This window comes from Neovison vison, chromosome 1 (assembly GCF_020171115.1).
Source record: "Neovison vison isolate M4711 chromosome 1, ASM_NN_V1, whole genome shotgun sequence".
Lineage (NCBI taxonomy): Eukaryota > Metazoa > Chordata > Mammalia > Carnivora > Mustelidae > Neogale > Neogale vison.
Genome location: NC_058091.1, coordinates 18,643,645 through 18,669,344, shown reverse-complemented (window position 1 = coordinate 18,669,344; position 25,700 = coordinate 18,643,645). Strand labels below are relative to the sequence as shown.

At 40.0% G+C, this 25,700-nt stretch overlaps 1 protein-coding gene across 1 annotated transcript in view; it reads right to left on the bottom strand.

Moving 5' to 3' along the window:
- The window catches only part of HS3ST5 (heparan sulfate-glucosamine 3-sulfotransferase 5), a 163,973-nt gene that overhangs the window by 85,257 nt on the left and 53,016 nt on the right, over positions 1–25,700 (bottom strand). Inside the window, exon 3 of the mRNA XM_044244223.1 lies at positions 19,327–19,439. The gene's annotated coding sequence lies outside the window, so the exon portion shown is untranslated. The remainder of the gene's footprint in view (positions 1–19,326; positions 19,440–25,700) is intronic.

The following is a 25,700-nucleotide window of genomic DNA, read 5'->3' as shown; positions in this document are numbered from 1 at the left end:
TAACCTGGACTGGTCACTCCAGATTGTTAGGATGGTGAGAAATAAACCTCGTTGTAGTGTATCTAAGCTTCTGTTGCTTGGGTTCTCTTTGTCGCAGCCAGTGCATGATATCATAAATTCAGAATGATTTTATGTAAAAACAAATATAGACATCGCTTCTAGAGTGATTTGAATTTGGAATTTTAGTTCTAGGTACCACAAAGTCATTTTTCCCAGACATCAATTCTTAGGTCGTGAGGAGTTTAGTATCTGGGGTGTATCACCATCCTGAAATTCCATGTAAAAAAAGTTCCATTTTATCAACTATTCAAAGGTAGTCCCAAAGGAGATAAAGCATTCTTCAAAATCCTGGTACTTCTGCACCCTCCAGTATCAAACAGAGACAGGGTTAAAATACAGTTCTCCTTTGCTGGCTAGAGGAATACGTTGGCTAGAAGAGAAAGGAGACGTCTAGTGCCAGGAGAATGTTCTGGTACTGTGCGCCCGGGTTATTTTGGAGACTAGAATTTATATTCTTCAGGGAGTAGGGAATGGCTAACTATGTTTTTCTCGGCTGCCATCAATTACTCTTGTTGAAAACTAGCCTTTTGCTCATCATTATTAGGTAAATAGAATTTAATGATAATTCCAATACAATGAGCTGTTTCAGATGTCTACACACACTGGAGGACTCACACAGATCTAGATGTTACATAGCCCAGTCCACACAACCATTAACATAAAAACAACATTCAGCTCCATTAGGCTCTAGGGACAGTGTGACTGTTGTTCTGTGTTTGCCTTCCTAAAGTTTTCTAACACAGGCAGTTTCATAAGCAAATGTGTGGAGATCTAGGAGCCCTTCCAACTGAGTACCTCAAAATAGGTACTCACTTCATATATAAGAAATTAAATAAGGACACTTTACAGAGTAGAGAACCTGTGCAGGGAAAGCTGTAACTGGACCTAGATGGAGGTGTGGAGTAGAAAGTCCACTTCAGGTTCATTTGGGAAAGTTTTTATAAAAAATATGGGAGTTTACACACATTTGGGTTCACTAGAAGAAGATAAGGGGACCTGCATTCTACCATGTACAGTGCAATTAAAAAAAAAAAGACCCGCAGAAGAAGAGAACATTTGAGGGTGAGAGACATATTCAGTAATTACATTAAAACCCTGGAAGAGGGGTGCCAGGTGGATCAGCCGGTTAGTTAAGCGTATGCCTCCTGGTTTTGGATAAGGTCATCATCTCAAGGTCGTGAGATGGAGCCCAGCTTAGGGCTCACTGCTCAGTGGGGAGTCTGCTTCCCTCCTCACTCTCCTTCTGTCTCTCTCCCTGCACATGTGCACACACTCTCTCTCCCTCTCTTGAAGCAATAAATAAATCTTTAAAAGAAAAAAAAACCTGGAAGAAAGCACTGTTATTTGTGGCCATATTTATTTATTCATTATAAGTATGGAGAAAAAAAAACCCAGGAGGGACACTCGAGGTGTCTTGGGTGAATTACATTGGAAAAGGAAAACTTGTGTGTGGGATATTTTCAAAGCTCAGAGTATTTTACTTGATTTTGAAAGTGGAAAATCTAGTGTAACTGGGAAGATAAACATATTTAATAGCTTTTCAGCTTGTGTTTTTTACTGCCTTTTTAAAATCAGAAAACACATATTCTCTTGCCCCTTATAAATTTTAAATGACCATTTTTCAAGTCATTCAAATGGAGGCTGATTTAGAGAGCATGAAGCACCTAAAAACGGTGATGAGGTATAGGCCTTACAAATTAACCATGTCCAGTCAGGATTTTTTGGTCTTGTTTATTCTGGGTACTATAATTTGACCCACAGAATAGCTATCTGAAACCATGTAATAAAAATCTTTTCCAAAAAGAGGTTCCACTGGATTGGTTTTAAGATCAGATGTCAGTGTTCTTTGATCTCTGTTGCTCAGATGTTCTCATTATGGGGAACGGAATTCAGCAGGTGTTTGGTTGTTTATCCAGTAAAGGGGAAGGTGAGCTGGGATTAAATTGTTATGACATCGCTTTGTTTTAGCCCTGCTGAGTCTCACTGAATTTGGAATAATCATGTTGCTGCAATAGCAATTTTGCTAAGTACAATAGGACACGGAAAAGCTTGGCTCGCAAACTAATGGGCTGCAGCCACCATCTGTGGGATTGAAATAAAATGCCTCTAAAAGAAATACTCATGAATGTAACTGGCCATCTTGTTGATTAGCTTTCTTGTGGACAGGATTCCAGTCACCTAAATGAACCAGCACAACCTCTCTCTGGAAGCCAATAAGTAGATGAATAACCATTTACTCCTGAATAAGCATTTGCCCAATAAATTCCAATATACTCAAAGCCCCTTTGCAAGAAGACACTTACAATCAAATTATGTAAAATGTATAAAATTATATCAACACTTTGCAAACTGTAAATTAAAATAGAAAAACATAAGTTCTCGTGCCAGTGTTTATAAGGTCATTCTTTTCCGATTCAACACATTCTGTTCCACTTTTAGATCCTATTCTCTGTGGCTGGGTTAGCTGTATCCTGGCAAGTTCAAATTTATGTTCCTTAATTTATCCAAAAAGAAACTTTGGTCTCAGTTGTCAATATTAGCACACAAGTTTCTATTTTTAAAGAAAAAGAATCGTCTTTGCAAGTGCCCAATTGTGTGTCTCTTAGTGTACATATCTACCCGGCACACAGCACTCTAAGACTTCAGGAACTGTGATTAAAACACCCAGAGTCTTAATGTCTACTTTCAACTCCAGAATTTTGAGTTTCTAAGGGCATCATTCTTCACTGAAGCCCAGTTAGAGTTGAAGTTTTAGATAATGAAAAATAATTCGGTAACTACATGGGCTACATGTGATTTTTAGAAAGAAGGAAGCGCTTGAAACTCACAAGCAAGCGACTTACAGATTTACGTTCCTCATATTCCTTCTCTGAATTTCATCTTGCAGCACAATGGATTTTTTGGTCTCTGTCAGGTGAGGGGGCCTAGCGCTAGCTCCCTTCTCTGCTTCGACCCACTTTCTTCAGGTGACCCAACTCCCAAATGCAATGGACTCGCAAGGAGCTTGCCCCTTGATCAGTGTGTCCCCCTCTCAGCCTGGAGGGATCAGGTGCCCCTTTCCTGCTAAGCACTTTGGCCTGGGTTTCTGATTGTGATTCCACAGTTTCTGCCTGGTCTTGATTTACTGGATCACAGTTTTACTAACTAAATTTGCCCGAAACTGCCTTATAATTTCCAGGCCCCTTAGTTTGCTGCATGTTATTCTAGCCTCCTCTACACCCCTCTTGTTCCACTTTACAAGGTGTGCAAGTCTTGCCTCCGACCTGCCAGACAATGGTTGAGTCCTACGCATTTGCTTGAATATTTCCAGTTGCTCTATCTGACCCGTCCATCAGAACATACCTCATTGCCCAGGGTTTATGGTAGTGGCAACATGGTGACTACTGTTGTCCAGATACCAGGCTCCTAGACTACACTTTGTCAGAGTACTTACAGCTGATATGCACCTTCTCGAGTATGTTCTCTGGTGGTGGGGGGTGCCAGGCCCCAGCCTTTGCCCTGCTTTAGCACAGCCACTGGATAATGTTCAACAATCCCCCATTAAGTGATGACAGGTTGAATACTTATATATTCTATTGGAATTCTGTTGTACTTCCTCATTTTCCAAATGTTGTCTGTCTCTATATTTTCACTGATACACTCATCCTTCTCACCAACCAGTTGAAAACTCTGCCCCCTCTTGATGGCAGGAATTCTCTGGTGTTCACGTTCACGTTCATGTTCTCAACTGGGCAGACTCTCATCGTATGATATTGATGGAGACATCAAGCTTCTGTCCTGGACTGTATATTCCATCTCAGTTCACTCTAGTTAACTCTTCTGTGCTCAGCCACATAGGACAGAAGCAGCAATACACTAAAACTACAAGGCTAGTACAAGACCCAAGTCATTTTCACCTCTCTTTCTTCTATTTCAAGTTTCTGGGACCCACTTTCCTTCTCTCTTTCTCCTCTATCAGATCAAGGACTCCACTGGAGTTAGCCATCATCACTTAATTAACAGCTACTACATCATACTCACAACAGTCCTGCGGGCAGGGCAAGATCAGACTCATTTTGCAAATGAGAAAGCTAAGACCTGGAAAGGTCAAGATTATTCTGCCTCTAGCTCTTTGCTGTTCAGGTCCCTTCAAATGGGCGATGGTGAGCAATGAGGAATTACCCAGGGGACCCACAGGGAGGGAGTGCACACAGGGTCAGGAAGGTTCTCAGGGCACTTTAATTTCTGGCTCGGGAAACTGGCCTGAAACAAAGGCAAATCCAGCTGCTGGAGGCACGGGTCTTAGACCTTAGTCTATTAATGAAGTGGGGGTAGAAGGATCCACATATTAAGGGCTATATCTGGAATGGTTCATCTCTTGGACGGCTCTGACCTTCAGAGCAGACTAGAGAACTCTATGATCAATTACTGCTTCCTGCCCAGGGGGACGAGAAGGGAGAGACAGCTTAATTTCTAATCTGCTCTTTTTGGATTCAGGACAAATAATCCAATTGGAACTATTTATAACTAAAAAGAAACACAAAAGAGGGGCAAACCGGTAAAGTTTGGATTGGATGTATTGAAGCAATATTACTTGTAAAGGTGAGTTGCTTCCTGCATTTGAATCTTACTGAAGTGACTTACAGTGCCCTATAAAACAGACCACCCTGTCCCATTACCCTGCCTATCTGACTTAGGAGCTTGCCATTTTCCCTTCCCCTGTCCTACTCTCTTCCAGCTACACTGGTCTCCTTCCTTGGAGGAAAGCAGGGGTAGGGACACATAAATACTACGTGAGTTCTTAGGCAGTTGTTGGTCAGGATTCCTCATCCTAAGATGCCCTTCACCCATAGGTGGCCAGGGTTTGCTCCCTGTGGCCTCTGTCAAACATGATCTCACCTGAAAAGTCTCCCCTGACTGTGTTCATAAGAACACACCCTTTTCTGCGCATCCCCTTGGCACCCCCTACCCACTTACCTTTGCTTTCTCTTTCCCCGCTGCCCTTGTTACACATGCAACTGTCTGCTCCCTAACCCCCCATCCCCACCTAGAATGAGAGCTCCAGGAGGGCAGGCTGTCTGCTTTGTTCACTGTTGTTGACCCAGCACATGGGGGAGCCCCTAGAGAGTAGTAGGTGCTCAAGAAGTATTTGTTGAATGAGTTTATGCTAATTATCTCGTGGAATGATATCTCTCGTGCTCAGCCCTAATATATTTGACTTTATTTATTATGCTTTTTTTTGTTAGGATACTAAATTTTAATACTGCTTTACTGTGCGACTTAATAAAGTATCTCCTCATCATCCTCTGTTCAATGATACGCGGCCCACATGATAGAATTAAGATATAAATATATATAAAAAATAGAGAAAAAAAGGAGGACAAGGGGAGATGGAGAGGAGAAGGGAGTTGAGGGAAATTGGAAGGGGAGGTGAACCATGAGAGACTATGGACTCTGAAAAACAATCTGAGGGTTTTGAAGGGGCGGGGGGTGGGAGGTCGGGGTACCAGGTGGTGGGTATTAGAGAGGGCACGGATTGCATGGAGCACTGGGTGTGGTGGAAAAACAATGAATACTGTTATGCTGAAAAGAAATAATAAAAAAAAAAGGATAGGGTAGCAAAGTGAAGCTTGTGGTGGGATTAGAAGACAAAATAATGCGTCTTCTGCTAATCGAGGCAGTGGACTCTATTCAACAACTTGGGAAAAAACAAAAAACAAAAAACCAAAACAACAAGAGCAAAAAACAAACAACCAAACCACACCAAACAAAAATACTACTCTTTCATTCCATTAGTTTGTATTAGTTCCATTCATTGTATACTCAGGCAAATTACTTCATTTCTCAGGTTCTGACTTTCCTCTTGGTAAGGTGGACATTATTCTAGTGTTCCCTCGCGGTGCTGGCTAATAAATGGTGAATAAATGAGACCCCAGGGTACCGAGGCCCTCAGTCCAGTGCCTGCCTGCTCCATGGGCTCAGACTGGAGAGGGAGACATTCACGGGGAGGTGGGAGACAGGGGTGAAGGGTGCCCTTCAAGGCTCTGCAAGACAGCCGGCTCCTGAGCTCTACCCTCTAAGCGACAGAGCCACCGTGAGAAGGTGCCTTGCCTATGAAAGGGCCGATTATATCACACGCCTAAGTGACCTTAGGTATTTTTAAAGGAAAATTCCCCGAACACTATCCTTCCCAAAGCTCTTTAAACACGAATCTCACGTATTAAACTGGGCTCGGGCTTGGTGTGAAATTGTGAGGATAAACACACCCTACATTTACAGGTCGAACTGCAAGCAATGCTTCTACCTAGAGTTCCTACAATCCCCTAAACGACTTTGCTATGCTTTACCCTGCTGCCCCAACAGGAACCGCCTGTGTAAATGAATGAGCTGGTCTGGGTGGACAATACTGTAAATAACAGCCACCAGGAAAAAAAAAAGTCCTGAGGAAAATTAATTTTCAACAGTGGAACAGACCAGGGAAAACAGAACTGTGCTTTTCCTGCTTGTGATTTATAACATGTCCCCTCTTAACTCACAATAATGAATCACCGACTTCTCCTCCTGGAGTTTATCCTCTCTCTGAGTTTGACTCTGCATATATGCACACGCGAGGACAGGAACTGTTTTTCCATTTGGAATTCGTCTATGCTACCCTTTCCAGCATGAACAGAAAGGGTTCAAAACGAACTTATTCAAAGAGAATTTCTTCCTCACCCTGTTCATTCCCGTTCTTTGGAATTTGCAGCTGAGTTTCATTAAAAGGCAAATTTCGAACAATTCTATTAGGGCATAAAATTCATATCCTTCTACAGAACATTTTTATAATGCAAAGGTGAATGTCCAACCTGTGATGCACACCTATGAAGAAAAAAAAAAGCAGGATCAAAAGTGGTATGTACTTTGTAGTTGTTGTACTTTGTAGATCTGGTTTTTAAGTCTTAAAGTATATATTTAATAGGTCTTAGTGCAACTGTCTGACTAATACAGCCACGTAACATGCTATTTAGTAACATATTCATCTGGAATTCCCTCAACTTTTAGTTATGTTTCCATTTATTATTTGGACCCTAACTGGCTCAAAACCAGCCTCTTCTTAGGGGAAGTCTCCACAGATCCCCTTACTATGAAATCAGGTGGTTACACTTCTCAGTACTCAGCTTAGTTCACATCGTTGGCAGTATCTAATGGCCGTTCACTCCCTTCCCGGAAACATTTTATCCTGTTGGTGATCATGATACCACACTCTTCAGATTTTCCCACCACTTCTGTGGCTTTTCTTTCTCAGTGTCCCTTGAGGTTCCTCTCCTTCCATCTCTGTCTTACAGAACGGCTTTTCCTCAGGTCTCTGGTCTAGGGCCCTCTCTTCTCTCTACACTCTGTTGAAGCAGCCTTACGTGCCCGGCTGCTGCAATTACCCATGCTAGTTCCACCTTCATTTAAGATTTCTCTCCTGAACGCAGAGCTAGTTATTCAGTACTTACTGGCTTTGGCACTTAATAGAACACAGGCGCTTCACTCTTCACAGGCCCCAGAGGAATACGTCCATCTTTCACCTCCACTTTCTCTTCCTTCTGCACTGCTTTCTTCAGTGACCGCCATGACTATCCATCCCATGGTCCAAACTAAGCGTATGTGCATGATCCTAGATTTCTAAGTATGATGCTTTTTATCATTTTTCTTCTCTCCTTCCTACTGTGGAGACCTCAGACCACGGTCATCCTCTACCTTGTTCACTCTCTTTACCTTCTACTTGGCTCCTGTCCATCCAATCCATTCTTCACTGTGCACCAACAATGGTGTTTCCAATATACAAATGGGATCTTGAAACTCAAATTCAAAGTCTGGTCTGACACTCAAATTTAAAACCATTCAGTAGCTTTTTGTTACCCTCAGGCTAATGTCCAAGGTCCAAAGACCAGTTCATGTGGCCTTAATGGACTGGTTCCTCCTTGCCTTTTTAGCCTTCCCTCTTTCTTCCTGACACTTCCCCGCCACCCCCACCCCCCCGCCCCGCACCTCCCCTCTCCAACTTAGACTTCTCAGCTTCAGTCTTTCTGAAAATCTTCATCTCTCTAATGTTGTTTCCACTGCCTGGTATGTTTTTGTCCCAACATTCTTATTCCTCTCTTCCCTGGTCAGTTCCTGTGCATCTGTCAACTGTGAATGGAATATCACTTCCTCCAGAAAGCCTTCCTGGAGTGAAGTGCCCTGCTCTGCAGCTGGTACTGTCTGAACCTCCCATTTACACTGTGTCCCACTGCACCTGAACTGCCCAAGGACTTGCAAGTCATGTCAGCTTTGTGTGCCCAGGGCTGGTGTCTGATCTGTTTGTGGTGGAGCAATTGAGTCAAATATTTTTGACTCAAAAGTATTTGTGGCAACGTTAATACAAGAAAGGATAAAAGCTAGTGGTCAAGTTCCAATTGACTTTATAGCACGTCTGCCTACTGTCTAGAAGCATGAGCAACAGAATCGTTATCTTTAGACAGAGATTGGAAGAACACCCATCATAAAATTAAAAGACAAACAAACAGAACATAATAAAAAAAATTAAAAGAGAAGAAGAAAGAGAAACAAACAAACTACACCACCACCCAACAGCTCCCGAGTCTCTTGTGCAGGCACTGTGCGCAGAGCTTCACCTGTGCTGTTCTTTTGTCCTCACAGTGACCTATGAGGTAGGGCCATTATTTTCTCCAATTACAGATGGAGAAAATGATGCTAAGAGAGATAAACAATTTGGCCAAAGTCAGTTGGCAGAACCAAGATTACATGAAACCCCGAAGTGCCCCCCCACCAAAGAAACCCCATCCAATAAAATGGATGCATTCAACAAAATGTACTGAATACTTGTTTTGTGTAAAATGCCACAATAGATGTATCAGCACAACCTCTGCGCTACTCTTCTCCAGTGAAAATAACCAGGAATGGGGAAGAGTGGCGCTGTTTTGCATTTGGCCAGTTACTACCATCAGCCTGGCAAGAAATACGTTCCATACATGGAAGAATATGACTGGGTGAACCAGAAAACTCTCCAGCTTCTCTGTACCAGATACTGTAATTTCATTACTTAGCACCACATGTGAATGCTTAGGTTCATTAACAGTCAAATCCAGATGCAAATGCAAATCGAGAAATATAATGGAAAACCAAATAGCAGATTCTCATTATCTGCCTTTTGTGCAAATCCATGCCAATGTTCTCTTTTGTAAACAAGCACTGAATTACAGTATTCCAGGCCTGATAGAAACCTAGAAATTACTTACCCCGGTCCTCCCAAGTATTTTTAAGCTTAAGGTCCAAAGGAAAATAACTAGTAAGTGTAAGAGATTGCCAGGACCCAGGAAAACTGGGTGGCCGTATCTACGAAACCTGAACCTCTACCTACCCTGAGTCCCGGCCCAACACTCCAAGAAATATACCCAACAGAGATGCTTTTATTTTTCACCAAATGACACAGATGGAAATGCTAACACAGCAGTTTTGTTTTTGTTTTTTGCAACGACCCCATACTGGAATCAATCCAGTGAATATCAATAGTAGACTGGGCAAATAAACACATGAACTAAACCACGTAGCGATGAAAACAAACTACGATCACGTGCAAACCATGCGGATTAATCTCAAAACCACAATGTTGAACAAAAGAAGTCATAATTTTATCATGACTTTGTTTATACAAATTTCAAAAAACTGTCTAGCCTAATGTATGATGTCAACAGTAGGAAGAACGGAAGGGGAGGGCTGGGGAGTGATGAGGAGGGAGAGGAAATGTTGACGGTGGTGATGTCTGTCTCTTGGTTTTTTTTTTAAAGATTTTATTTATTTATTTCACAGAGATCACAAGGAGGCAGAGAGAGAGGGGGAAGCAGGCTCCCCACTGAGCAGAGAGCCCGATATGGGGCTCTATCCCAGGACCCTGGGATCATGACCTGAGCCGAAAGCAGATGCTTAACCCACTGAGTCAACCAGACGCCCCTGTCTCTTGCTTTGAGTGTCGATTACTAAGTATGTTCACTTCACAACAACCACTGAGCTGTATGCTTATTATATGTGCATCTTTTTTACTGCATGTCTGTTATACGTCAGCAAAATCATACCCCTTTCCCCCCAAAAGGAGAAACTTTGGCACTTCCCGTTATCCATCTCCTCCATTATCAAGAAATTCTCAGGCACATGGGAGAAACTTAAGAATGCTGTGAATCTTAATTCTGCTAGAACTAACATTTGCTTCAGTCATGTCAACAAAAATAAATACTTCAATATTGAAAACATTTGCTAAAGAAACAAATGTGTTTGATGAGAAAACAAAAAACAGTATTTCCTTTGGCAAGCATTTGTTGGATTGGAGGGAGCAAATGTAAAACTTCCAAGTTGTTACTGAATTTGCTTATTTGCTCAGTTTACTCAAGAGTCAGAATTTTTGCGGAGTTGTATTTTTTTTTTTAAACTATAGGGATAAAAATAATTGTAACAGAAATAAAAAAGACTGGATTTCTAAACTGTTGCTCTGGCCGTGTCCCAACTATGAACAGCTGTGTAATGTTTGGCGTACAATAAGCATTAAAAATATATTTGCTCTATGAATAAAGGTACACTACACTGGGCACTCGGTAGAATGTTTCTCATCAATCTTTGTCACAGACAGGTACAATGAGTATTTTTAAAATACCTGGTAAAGAGGAAATTATCCATACTTCTTTACTATTTTAGTTAATATATAATAGAGAATAATGACTGAAAAAATAAATCTCCATCATAGTCCTAATTAGTATTATTTATAAAACACCTGTAAATGACAGAATATCACTAAATTATTTATGAAGAAAGATATCATTTAAGATAAAGAAGTTTTATTAAAGAAAAACTCGGAAGTCATTAAGACCTTAGAAAAATGAACCAAAAAAATCTCCCGCCAACTGAATTTAAGGAAAAAATTGAAAGTAGTATCACTCTCCCTGGAAGTCTTCATACATTAAATTGGTGTCAAGAAAACCTTAGAAAAGATTAGCTTTCAGGAAAAAAAACCCACTTGAATTTATATTTTCTACTTTTAAGTAGTATATTCTTACTGTGACTCTAAAATCTGTCCAAACTCCCCATTAACATTTTAAAAGAAAGTTCTCCAGTTCTTACCAAACAGAAATAAATAACACCTGACAACAGCATTAGGGAACATAAACATAAAATTACCTGTTATTAAAAACTGAGCACATTTTTCTCAAAGAAATATATTACTCAGCTGTAAAGTAGTATGTTTGCCATTCACACTAATGTTTCAACATTATGGTTCAATCTTCTAAAAAGCTGACACGGAAAATAATGGTGTAATAAACTAATTCATCATAATGTGGAAAAGAAACCGCTGGAATAAATTGTAATAACCTTTCAAAAACTAGCAGCTTTTAAAAGTATTAATTTCTACTCCAGATAATTGGAAAGGACACCTGGGTGGGTAGGCAATATTTTTTATGGGATTGCTCTGTCAGGAGCTCAGATTGTCTCTGGACTCAGCAATGATCATTTAGCACTAAATGACAGTGAATCTTGCAAATAGGTCTTCCTAGATGGTGTTTGCCATAAATTACCAAAGTCAACTCCCCTCAAGGTCAGCCATATGAGAGGGCAGGTATCAAACGGCCTTCGTGGAGACCCGGAGTGGTCCTCGGGTTTCTCATAAATGGACAATAGTTGTGTTGGTTGCCATAAAATCAACTTAATGGACTGACAACATAAATTATCATCAAACTTTGACAACATCCGTCCCTAGAAAACAGCTGAAGAATGCTTTTATATCAAAGCTGGAGAAAATGGATAACAAAATGCTTTGCTCTATACCAGATCATAAATATTTTTAACAATTCTAAGTGGGGAATGAATTAATATTAGAAGCTACAATATGTTTTACTCGAGGCATTAAAAACAGGATCTAAGTAATATTAAAATGACACTTGCTTTTTGAAGTAACTAAGATATATCATTGTAATGCAATGGAGAGAGAGAGAGAGAGTGTGTGTGTGTGTGTGTGTGTGTGTATGTACATGAGCATGCATGTGTGTGTGTGTGTGTGTGTATGTACATGTTTATGCATGTGTGTGTGTGTTCTAGGTAAGAAGACTACATTTGCGTGGCACTGGGTATTTCACTAAACTGGGTATTTCACTAAGATTATCGATGTCTTCCTAGTTTTATTTTGATCCCTCTAGTCCAGCGGGCCCACAGGTAAGATTGGTTCTTGAGCTGTCACAGTATTTGGGATCAATCATTAATTCACTTTATGGCTCAGTTTTTCCATTTGTAAAGTACAACAATTACTATACATGGACATCACGAAGACCATGGAATTAGTCCTAGCAGGAAAGCACTGAATAAGCTCTAAACTGTTAGAGAGTCATATTAATATATTTGTGAAAATAATGTACTCCAGACAATCAATTAATGACTTTTTGAAAGTCAATTTGGTAAAACAAAACAAAACAAAACACCACAACAAAAAAACAAAACCAACAACAGGCGAACTACGAAATTGAAATTTTGGGGGTAAGTTAACGTGATTGTTTCGTTGAGTTTCATTACGCAGCTAATTATGCTTCCATCCTAGAGCTGCAGCCGTTACCATTAGCAGGACTAACACAACACAAAGCTACAATTACTCTCCCAGGCATTTTTATAATCGTATTGATTATCTCTCGGAAATCAGAACTTCACTGCAGATTTTGCTAAAAGAAATGCTACAGGGAATAAAAGCGAGATGTTCCTGGCACCCAGTGGCACCTCAGACCATGAACGGTGTGTATAATGTCGGTGAACTCTATATGCTTTGTGAAATATAAAAGTTCCCGAACAGAAGGTAAACTTGGTATATGTTGTGTCTTTCTCTCCCACATACCGTCGTCACCTTCTCTCCTGTCCTTCTTTGCTCTGTCTCTTGCGCTTACTCTTTCCTTCTATCCCATTGTCACTTCTGTCTACAACCTCATCACCGGAGAACTGAATTACGGTGGTGGTTTCTCTGCTCCCGATCTCTACCAACCCATCCTGCCGACTCCTGGCAAATTCATCTTTTTTAGAGCACTCTTTTAATGATGTCATTCTTCTGCTCAAACATTTTCAATGAGTTCGCACCACCTGGAGGCCAAAGGTCAGAGTCTTTAGCTAGAATCAGAGCCTTTGACTATCCGGCTTCACCTCCTTTTCTCATCTCGTCTTTTCTAGTTCCCCTGCACAAAGCTACGGGATAGTAAATGCCCCTGCTGCTCGGCCACTTCTACCACAGCTCCTGTCGGGCAGGTACCATCCATCCTCTCTGCCGAGCCAGCTGCCTTCCTTCTACGAAGCCTTTTTCACTACTTCAACCCATAGTCAGCACCTCTAGCCATGAAAAGGGAACATCCACTGTTTTATTTATTTGTTTTTTAAAAGATTTTATTTATTTATTTATTTGTCAGAGAGAGAGAGAGAGAGAGAACATAAGCAGGCAGAGCGGCAGGCAGAGGCAGAGAGAGAAACAGACTCCCACTGAGCAAGGAGCCTGATGCGGGACTCGATCCCAGGACTCTGGGATCATGACTTGAGCTGAAGGCAGTGGCTTAACCAACTGAGCCACCCAGGCGCCCCTGTTTGGTTTTTTGTTTTGGTATTAAAATGATTTATTTCGCTGTTGCAACATGGCTTAACTTCAGTTGTCATTGCTTAATGGTTTCCTAGTCTTTTCTCTTTAATTAATTTGTAAAACTCTTTAAAGGGTAGTGGTGTTTGTGTTCTTATTATTTGCCAATCTCCCTAGCCTGAAGTTATGAAAATAGTTAGCAATCAGTAGACACTTGTTTAATGAATGAATGCAAAATGCCTCTCTAGGCTTCCTGCAAGATTAGCATGAAAGCTACTCAGTTGTGCTGGTAACTTGTGGAATTCCCGAGCAGCAATTTCTGTATGTGAGCTTAATAAATCTGTTTTCATATTTAAGTTCTTAGTGAAATTCTAGATTATGAAATATAAGTCGATCACATGAGATTTTATAATGTTACCATATGACTTCAATGTAAACTTGGGCACCATTAGGATAAACACAAAGTAGTGCATATTCATTGAATTAATACTCATTTTCTGAAAATTCCTTAGCCACAGAAAGCTCAGTAACTTCTAAACAAAACTAAAATCATTCTTAGAATAAATTTAGAGAAAAAACAGTAGAGAAAAAACAGTATGCAGCAGTGCAGAATCTTTATTTTATAAATCAGAAATGTATTTTAGTTTATAATATTCTGCTGAAAGAATATGGATTTTGAAACTCATCAAGACCTGACTTGGTAACTCTGTTCTGCTGCTTACTGGGCATGTCATCTTGGATCTGTGACTCAGTGCCTTTGAACTCTACAATTCTCACAAGGCAAGAGAAAATATTAATATCCAATTCACTTGAAAAACCTGAGATGAATGAACTCCTTTTGAGCTGTTAATGAGGCTAATGAATTCAAGGGCACCTGTGGCACCTACCCGCACATCTGGCACATTAATAAATGGTAGCTACGATTATCATTTTTGTTTTGAGAGCTTTTCTTTTGACTTCTTACTTCCTCTTGCCTCTGGAGGAAGATGGCTTCCCCAATCGTTAAAGAGTATGAGTAGAGCAGTCTAAAACATCTTGAACTTGGGGAACTACCATTTGCTAGTTTCTTAATCTATTTACTAATGGATCTGAGCCCCAGTTGTATAGGTGGGTATATGAAGAAAACGAAATCTTGCAGGGACACTCTAAAAATTCAAAGTGATATATTTTAAAGTGTCTAGCACAGAACAAGCACTCTGTTACAGAACATATGATAATTCTTATTAGAAGTCTTCTCTCAGTGCTACTCTGCCCTGTGTTAAAGAACCTATGTTTATGAGTATTTTTTAAGTGAAAGTAGGAAAATTTTCCTCCATTGTATTTCACATCTTTGCAGAAAAGCATAACTTGATATCATAAATGTTATTCTTATAAATAATATTTGTATAATGACTTATAGTGTACAAAAGACCTTTACAGGGGCACCTGGGTGGCTCAGTGGGTTAAAGCCTCTGCCTTCAGCTCAGGTCATGATCCCAGGGTCCTGGGATCGAGCCCCGCATCGGGCTCTCTGCTCAGCAGGGAGCCTGCTTCCTCCTCTCTCTCTCTCTCTCTCTCTGCTTGTCTCTCTGCCTACTTGTGATCTCTGTCTGTCAAATAAATAAATAAAATCTTAAAAAAAAAAGAACACCTTTATAACTTGAGACAATGCTCTAAAAGTGTTCCCCAAATTAACCACTCTTTGCTGGGGTTACTCCAATCATTATTCTGGCAACCCATTCTACCATCAAGATGTTTAATTACAAATAATAATGATAAACTTCAAATATTAAGGCAGCTACTTAAAAGTTAAATGTGTTATGTCATAGGCCTATGTTTTTAGAAATCCTTGGCAGCTGAAATTGGTTAGATGAAACTGAGTGGTTACAGATTCGCCATCTCAGCAGTGGAAGCCTTTTCTAGTCAGGCTTTAACAAGAGACACTTCCAGAAGTGCTTTCTTAATTTCTCTTTGACTTCTTGAATATTGTTTAAAGTATCAGTTAGGTATGCCACTGTTGTCACTGAGGTTAAAATACAGTTAAAAAAAATCTGGTAGGTAGTTTCTGGAACTTATTATGTAAACAAATGAAAAGTAAAAATATGGGTAACTTTCTTATATCATGGATTAGATCAGACGCTGAGATTAATGACTACTTATCTAAACTCAGAAGACATGCAATTAAATGCTCAAGAATAGGGACACATGGGTGGCTCGGTGAGTTAAGCCACTGCCTTTGGCTCAGGTTATGATCCCAGGGTCATCGGATCAAGTCCTGCATCAGGCTCCTTGCTCGGCAGGGAACCTGCTTCTGTCGCTGCCTCTGCCTGCCTCTCTGCCTGTTTGTGTGTACTCGCTTGTTCTCTCTCTCTGGCAAATAAATAAAATCTTTAAAAAAAATGCTCAAGAATAGAAAGCACTTTATAGATCATAAGATGAAGTTGTTTCTACCAGCATAGTAACTTAACTGAAGCACATGCTTTAAACTCACCAAATACATTACTTCCCTCAATGTTTACAAGGTCAAAATCAGACATCAGCCACAACCTGAAGTGTACTGAGTTGCTCTGAACAACTTTTGGATAGATTGCTTCAAGAAGCAACAGGCTGGTTCCCACTAAGACCCCTGGGGTGTTCCATACACATGTGTACTTTGAGAACCAAGCGTTACTATGTTTTTTTTTTTTGTTGTTGTTTGTTTGGTTTTGAAGATTTTATTTATTTACTTATTTATTTGAGAGAGAGAGAGAGAGCACAAGTGGGGAGGAGAGAGAGAAGCAGCCCCCCCGCCTTGCAGGGAGCCTGATGTGGGGCTGGATCCCAGGACCCTGGGATCAGGACCTGAGCTGAAGGCAGAGGCTTAACTTACGGAGCCACCCAGGCCCCCCTAGGACAGCATTGCTCTTAATCCTTCCGATGAGCAGCCTAACAACAGCCGTTCTTTACGCAAGGTATGCAGCTCCTGATGCAACAGCCCTCGGTTCCACCGTCTTATCCTCTATTCGGTCCGTTTACCCTCTGTTCAGTTTAGTAATTGTGGCCATTATACTTACATTTTAAAACATGAGGTGACACATAATATGGGAAACCGCCACTTAGTGACTGATGACTGACAGCATCGGACTGCCATTAGTGCTAGAGCAGTCCTTCCTAGGTCTGCCTCCAAAATCCTTAAAAAGGCACGGCATTTGTTTGTTTTGAGCCTTTGCTTTCTTTCACTGCCTGACCTATCAATCAAACCACTCGGGGGTCTTCTAAACTCTTTCAGTGTCTATTTTTACCAGACCCATTAACTAGAGCTTGTGTTTATAGCATCAATGATAATTTCAAGGCTATTTTACAAACCAAATGTTTTGATCTTCATGATAAAGTGACATGAGATGAGGAAACAGGCATGAAGAAGTTATCTGATGTGCCTGAGTCACTTGAAGCTAGTGTCCAAATAGGGCACTGCCGTCCTGACTCTGAATTTGGGCTCACTTCACCCCCATCGCACTGCGCCGTCTGTTGGTCTTTGGATTGGACTTACGTGGGAAATTCTTTTCACTAGTTGTGTGATTTTTACATATATTGGTTAGATCCTGAATTATAGCTTCCTTGTTGGTAAATGGGGGATAACAATACCTAATTCATAGAGTTACTTTGATGGTTAAATGAAATGGTATATGTAAAATAAAAATTCTAGAATAAGGCAAGTGCTTAAAAATGTTAGTCCTTCCAATCCCTTCTTGTTGAGTCTTCACCTAAAGCGAGCTCCTTTAGGTCTACAGAGGACCTCTGAAGTTACTCTGTAAACCAGTAGTGGGCCAGGAGAGCTGAGTATATTACTGTATCACTAGGATGGCAACACTTCATTGAACCAAGGATTTATCAGTCATCTGCTATATCCCAGCACAGTGCTAAGTACTACAGATGCACAAAGAAGTAGCAGCAGCCAAGGACTTTTGGCACTGACAAGAACCAGACTTGATTTTCTAGAAAATAAAGATACTCCAAGAGGGGCTAGTCTGCCAAGTTTAACAGGACTTTTTGAAAATTCTCCCAAATAATTTCAAATAGAATAAAATGATTTAAAAGCTTATACATATTAGAGTTTACTTTTGAATGGCACATTCAGCCAAACCCCAAAGTGTTCTTTTTATAGGCAGTGGTACTGTGTTCAGACCATATTATGACACGGGGTGAGGAAAGGAGCGTGGAAGAGCCAGTCTCAAAGGGACCTAGGAAAGAAAAGCTTAAAAATGTGTGACGTGTTTTGCTTTGTTTCCATGACTTGAGTCACCTAGATTATTAAATACCCTAGGGCAAAACTATCCATTTGGTATTTTCTCTATCTTTCTCCTTGAGTGCCTGGGAACAGAAATATTTGTTGAGATGAATTTTAGCCTCTGAGTCAAACCAGACAGACAACCCAAAAAAAGGTAATTATAATTTCACCACATTTGGATTAGCCCATAAGAAAAGTATTTATAGGCAACTAAACCATGGCACATTGAAAAGATTTTTCAAGGTCCAGGCTAGTGAAATCTCAGCATAATTTTGTTTGCTATACATTGCATCGTTAGCAACAGTAAGTCATGTATGAGGCAATGTGCAGTGTGAAACAATGCAGCGTTTAAGGTCAGACGAGTTGGCTCTCATTCTGCCTCTTCTTGTGATTTTAGGCCATGACCAGACCTCTCAGAGCCACAGATTTCCTCCTTTTTGAATGGGAATAATGCAATCTACCTTATGACATCATTGAAAACCTTAACTGAGATGGACTATTACATGTACGCACAGTAATTACTCGGTAACAATTTTTGAGCGTCGAATACATATCAGACTATTCAAAGCACTTTTTATATAACTGGTTTAAACTTTACCATAACTCCAGGGGATGAATGTATTAATTATTCCCATTTTAGAGATAAGAAAACAGAGAGTTTTTTGAAGAACCTTGCCTCGGCCAGTTACTAGCTGGCTGAGTGGGAGCTTGAGCTCAGGATCAGGCAGTCTAGCTGCGGATCTGTGTTCTCACCGTCTTGCTTCGTCCCCTTGCTGGCAGAGCAGCTCATTACCTGCCCACTACGCCTCACCCTGGATTCTGGTATAAAAAATTCAACAGTTCCCACCTTTCCAGAAATAAATAGTTACACCGAGGATGCAGGGCACATGCACAGGGAGAGACAAAGTCATACTCAACACAAGCTGTCAAACGTCAGAGCGCAGTGTAACTACAAGTTCTATGGCGGGTTCGAAGGAAGGACATAACCGGGATGGAAAATCGGCAGGCACGCTTTTTGTGATGTAGATGGAACGTGACTTAGGTCTTAGACGAAAGGCAGAACTAAAACCAGGAAGGAGTATTTGGGAAAGTTATTTCAAGTAGCCGAGACAGCAAGGGCAGAGACGCTCTGTGTTCGGGATATAAGGCTTGGTGTCAGTGGGAAGGTTTCTACATGGGATCACTGAGACTGGAGAGCAGCAGGCACTTTAAAGTCACTTTTTAGAACATTTGAGAAGCCCAGAGAGGAGAAAGGACCACTCATGGAAGAGCCACCGGGGGTTTCTGAAAGGCGGAGTATTTGCACGGACGGTGCCATGTCATGCCAAGTAGGGCTTTTCCAAAGGCTGATGAGACGGCAGATGTGTAACCCATGGGGTGGGAGGACCGAAAGTTCCATCACCGAGAGCGTGTTAGTCCTCGGGACACATACCTACATTCAGACACTTCGCAAGGGTCCCGCGATGATTATCTGCTCGGTGGATGTTCCATGGCCTCTTCTCACCTACCTCCGGTCCTTTCGGCTTGTTCCCTGCTTGTTAGCACCTGCGGGTAGAGACGGAGAAAAAGTGATTTTCCAGTTAGTCTTTTATTTTTTATTTTTTAATTTAATTTAATTTTTGTGGTTGTTGTTGTTGTTGTTGCTGTTCCTCAGTAGCAGTGGGTAAAAAAATATGTTATGGGAAGAAGTATATTTTGGGTGATCAGATTTCCTTATTTCTTTCTTTTTTAAAGGGTGTTTCCAGGGCGTTTATTAAACAATTTGCAGATGAATAGCAGAGCTTACATTGGAGCCTAACCCTGGAATACGGAACCCTTAATTCCCTTGGATTAGAGATGGATTTGTAAATTGGGGACTGCCCACATGCACTTTCAGATAATGTTTCTGCAACAGAACCTTTTTTCTGCAATTGAAGTTTTTAGGTGAGAGAGGTTAAACGTACGCTCCTTAAAGATGCCCACATTGTGTATCTCCAGACCATCTTTTATGTATGTATGATGATTATCCATACAATCATTTTTACCTTTCTTTCCTACTACTTGAATATATTAAGCACTTGCTGCTTCTTCCTAAGTTGAATATAGAACACTAAGAGACCTGAGTAATTCTCTAGCTGCAGAGTCCATGTTTGGCCCTGAAACTAGAGTGTTGTATTAGATTAAAAAAAGAAAGAAAGAAGGAGATGAGAAAATGAGACAGACTGCAATGAAACAGGTTTGCAATGCCAAACTTTTTTTTAAAGGAATATTTCATTATTTTTTTTCTCAGGCTATTATTAAGAGTATATATGACCTCTAAATAGATTGCAGGACCAGTCCCAATACATCATTATCACTAATAAATATTTAATAGTAGATATAAAGATTATTCTGGTCCCAAATGGCCAGAATATTCATCTTTTACACACACATACTTTTTATTAAAATTTTGTTTTCTTAAAAAAAAATTTATGTATTTATTTTAGAGACAGAGCAAGAGAGGCACCTGGGTAACTCAGTTGGTTAAGCATCTGCCTTCAGCTCAGGTCAGGATCCCAGGGTCTTGGGACTGAGCCCGGCATCAGGCTCCCTGCTCAGTGGGGAGCCCACTTCTTCCTTTCCCTCTGTTGCTCCCTGAGCTTGTGTGTGCTCTCTCTGTCAATAAATAAATAAAATCTTAAAAAAAAAAAAAAAGTGAGAGCGAGAGCAAGAGCGTGTGTGGGGAGGGGCAGAGGGATAAGAAGAGGGAATCCTAGGAAGACCCCACACGGAGTATGGAGCCCAATGTGGGACTCGATCCCAGGCCCCTGAGATCATGACCTGAGTTGAGATCAAATGGCAGATGCTTAACCAACTACACCACCCAGGCACCCCGCACCCACATCTTTTTTCAAGAAAAAGACTTTAAAATTGTATACACTTGGCTAATTGCCAGCTACCAAATCTCTTGTATCTCTTCTCTGATTAACACATTTTCATATATCTAGTTCTTCCACTTGAATCCCATTCTCCACCTCACTATCCCAGCCCTGCCCAAACAGTTCCAGAGAAACCAGAGAACTAGCAGAAAAAAAGTACATTAGGTTTTTTCAGGACATGGCACACATTGGTAGTGGCTATTTTCTAGCCAGAAAACCAGATCCATTGCTTGTGAGAACCTCTCACGTGCTCATAGGCTGCTGACCTCAATGTGAGACAGAGGAAAACAAAGCCTCAACCACTCTGCTTCTCAATTTGTTTGAGAAGCTAGGATTATTTCTAAAGTTCCCATATAAACAGAAATCATTATAATTATGAATAATTAAAATGCTAAACTCAAGAGGGCACTCAACATTCGTTACATCGCAGAACTCATCCCCTAAGGGTAGTACCTTCAATTAGTTCAGTTTTTACAACAGAAGAAAAATGTGACAATCAGTAATTGCAGGTATTTAGCACCAAGAACAAAACAAGCTAACTTGCTTTTACATCACTCTCAGCCAGCAGGGGCACTGCTCTCTTTTGGATTTTTAACGTCTATACTAATTCCAGGACACAGAAAAGCAGTATTTGGCAGGAGAGCAGAACAACATCCCGCCTTCAAAGTGCTAAGGAGATGCACTTTGGCTTTATTCACTATTTGGAATAAAGTAGAAGGTATCATATAACAATAAATAGTTTCAAAAGAGAATCTTTTAAAAGATACTTTACCTCCTGGGGATAAAAATGTATTATATGTTTATATAAAAAAAGATACTTTATAAAACTTATCGATACATTTACTCAGCCTACAAATGTTTATTAAGCACTTAACCATGCATCATGGTTCATGCTAAGTGATAGTTACATTGCACTATAAAACTAGTCAATGGTTATTTTTTTTTAAACATATACCAATTCCATAGAGAAATCTGAACATAGCAATATATTTTTACATTCTGACAAATATAAAGTTTGAAGTATATTGTTACTATATATAAAATGAAGCTATACAAAGCATTATTCCTCATTATCCTTGAAGTTGTAAAAGATTATTTTAGTTAAAAAATTAAATCACAAGTTATTCAGATTTTTCTTCCTCTGAGGCTCCTCTATGAAAAGTATATTTTTTTTCTTACAAAATATTCCTATTTTTTTGCACTAATAAACACTATTATAATTACTAGGGTTTTTCTTAGATTTTTAAAGAACTAAAATTCATGTCCTTAGTTTAAAGTTTAAAATTCTTTAGTTTAAAGAACTAAAAATGCCATGTTGGAAATGGTTTAGCAAAGAGTAACTACAGTTTTGTATCTAAGAGAATGTAGCAAAGCAAATTTTTTTGCTCTGAGTCAATTTCAAATTAACAACAATGACCCAAGAAAGGGTTATCTGCCACATTGGGGAGATACATTTTGTCTTTCATTTAAGTAGAGGAAAGAATTCATTAGAAGTGTGGTACAAGTAGTTTCAGAATGATAAATCTCAAGTCACCAATTCCACTTTTAATGATTAGTTGCCTGAGTCTTGTATTTAATTAAAATGGTTATTTTAAATGCTTATATTTAATTTACAGATAATTAGCTGAACCTCAATGTTACTGCTTCATCCATTTTGAAATTAATTAATTTATAAAATAGCTCAAAAAGTGCTGTAAAATTTTAATATTAAGATAAATCAGGGTTCCTCTGCATTTTGTGTTGGTTTCAGTTGTAACTCATAATGAGCCATTGGTGGTAGGTATGACCGCAGGGTATCCAGAATGGCTAATATGTAGTAGAACCCAATATTGACATGTCACTGCCATTTTCTTTGTTACACATGATATGTACTTTAACCTCTTAGGTAATAAAAGTTTATATCATCAAGGATATGACTGTTTTAACTTTAAAGGGATCTAAATTTTAGAAACTAATTCCGGCTTTTATACATTTAGGAGGAATCACTGTTTTTAGCAAACGATTCCTAAGTATGCAACAACTGGTGTTAAAAAAAAAAAAAAAATCTTTGAGTCAGTCTGATCATGGAACCAGAATGTGTTTTCAAGGAAGTGTTCTGACCTTAACTTCTATTTAAACACACAGCATAGTTTATATACCTAAGGAACCCAGAGAGAACAGGTGGTAACACAGGACCAGTTTTCCCTGTTTTACAGAATAGGAGGAAATTCTAACCTCCCACAAGAACGACTGAAGTGGGTTTCCTGGTGCAATGAGGAACAGCATCCATGCGCAGCCTACTCCTTGGGGTGCTGCGCTAAGCTGTGCAAATTTGTCTATTAATGATATTGCTGTCATTTATTAGTTACTAAATAGGTGTTGACACTGACCTAAATGCCTCATGAGCCGGTTTCATTAGGCCCATTTTACAGGTGAACAAAGTGAGGCCTCGGGAGTCTAAGGCACCTGCCAAGGGCCGTGTAATTAGTGGTGATGGGGGCGGATGCAAAATCGCGCTCCACAGCTCTGAGTCTCACTGTCCCAGCTCACCAGCTCAGAGCTCCAACGGAAGCATTTTCAGTTGTGAGATGCTTACCACCACCCCTGCTACCACAGCAAAATACCTCTCCCCTGCAATCATAGTGCGACTCAATTAAAAGACGAAGGCACCACATTTGACTCAGCTATTAGGATTTAAAATCTGGTGCTCCCAATATCAGTCTTCTCTCATATCAATCTACACAGAATTTTCTGGTATTTAATTAAAACCTGGTCTGGGTCTCCTACTCTCCAATGAACCCTCCTAGTGGCGGAATCTGCTCCTGCCGTTCTCTGATATCAGCTCAAAACTTTTGCATCCCCTCCCACCCTTGAGGAATTTTAATTCTGGGCAGGCTCAGCTTCCACGTGAAATGAAGTCCCATAGACTGTTTCTCTTCTTTTCACACTAGTACAATTATGTGGCATTCCAGGATGCCTTAAGCTATACCGTATCTCAATTACCTCAACTGCCATCTGTTTCTATTTCTTTCAGCCCTTCTCCCTGGTACCCTAAACAATGAACGATATCCCCACTGGAGAGTTAGACTTAGTGCGCTCTCTGCCAAGGATGTGGATGACACATAGAGATACCCCTCCTATTTCAGTAAGATGATATGAGTTTGTGATCAAAACCAATGAACTATTGATTTTCAGTTTGACATTCAAACTATCCACCATTATCCTAATTCTGGAAATCCCCAGAAGATCCAAAGCATTGGAGTCATCACAGATTAATCATAACGGGGAAGTACTATGTGAGGAATGAGGAGAGGGAGACATACAGGCACATCTGCTTTGTCAGTCTTGCTAAGGCCTTTAAATGCCATCTGTTTTCCATTCTTTTCTGGCTACCATCTTTCCCTAGGTCAAAAGATTTTCCAACGACTGTGGAAAAAAACCTTGAAAACTAGTTTGAGATTTTAATTCTGTATTTCATCTGCCAAAGAGTGAACTACAGTTAGCCTCAGCAAGTGTTCCTAATAGATAAGGGAGTTGTTGCTTCACACAAAATTACACTGAGTCTAACGGTAGACACAGCCAACCATATCATCTTCATGCTATCAGAAGTGCTGGTAAGTCTGAAAGGCATCCGTTTTGAGGAGGGTCTAAGCTACTTTTATTTTGCTTCAAATAAGGGTTATCATGGAATAAAACTGATAATTCTTTGGGGGAACAATTTTTGGAACATAAAAAAAAAAGTATGAAAGGGTAAATGAAACTGACGGTTGTGACTGGCAGTAAGTTCAGGCATTTTGTGTTCTTTTGTGTTTGCTTTGGAATGTTAAACAGGTCGGGTTCTTTGTAAAAGAAAACATTTTATTCAGAACATTCTCCCATGAAAGCCCTCTTTGACAAAGTGTCATTTTTTGATATATTAGTACATGTCTGCCCACATTTTATATTCAAAAAAGGCAAGCAATGTTTTAACAACTTTTGACAAGCGTAGGGAATTAAACTTGCACAGAATTGACTCAAAGTGTAATGCCATAGCCTGTTACATTTTCTATTTTGTACTTCTTCCTCGCAGACCGCAACATTTTTAATTATATTAATTTCTGGTTAAAAAAAAACCCATAAATTAAAGGTGTGTAATTAGAATAGGAAACTTTTAAGTCATCAGTAAAATACGTTTTAAGCATACAATCTAAAATGTGTTGAGAAAAAGAGCTACAGAAACAGTAGTCAGCTAATTATAAATATGTAACAGGAGCTAAGTCAAAGAATTTTCTAGAAAACTGGTCAAGCAATCTCAAGAAATTTAGCTACCTCTTAATTAAACTTAGAGTTTCCTTGCCAGATCATAGATTTCAAAATCAAATCATCCTTGGTTTTTTGGCAACGCAGGCTCTGCCTAATGAAAACTTCTCTTTGATACCCAATGTACCTCAAGGCAACAACCCGCCCTTCATCCTGTGTCCCTCTGTGACCCTGCATGACTGCTTTCTGGCCTCTTCTGTCTCTCCTACACCCTTGCTCATTCATTCATCTAGAGCTTCTTTTAATTCCCTGAGTAGGTCAGGTTCTTGCTCTATAACAATCAGCTCAGCTAATTTCTCCTCTTCTTTTTGAACTCAGCTTAGAGATAACTTTCCTCATGAAGATTTCCCTGACAACTCTCTCTCTCTCGGTGTCTTTTCTTTAGCTCTTGTAGACTCCTGTTCTCTCCAGACTAAGTCCTTGTCATACAGTGATGTCACTGCCTCCTTATCTCCCTGGATGGCCAACAGAGTAGAAGCTCCATGAAGGCTAAGACCATGCCTATCTCGTTTGTGGTTGAATCTCTAGCTGCTTAGACAAGTGCTTGGAATATTCTAGATGTTCTCAAACACTTTTTAAACAGTTTAATGACTCCTTTGAGTGAAAAGTTCATATAAGACAATATACACAT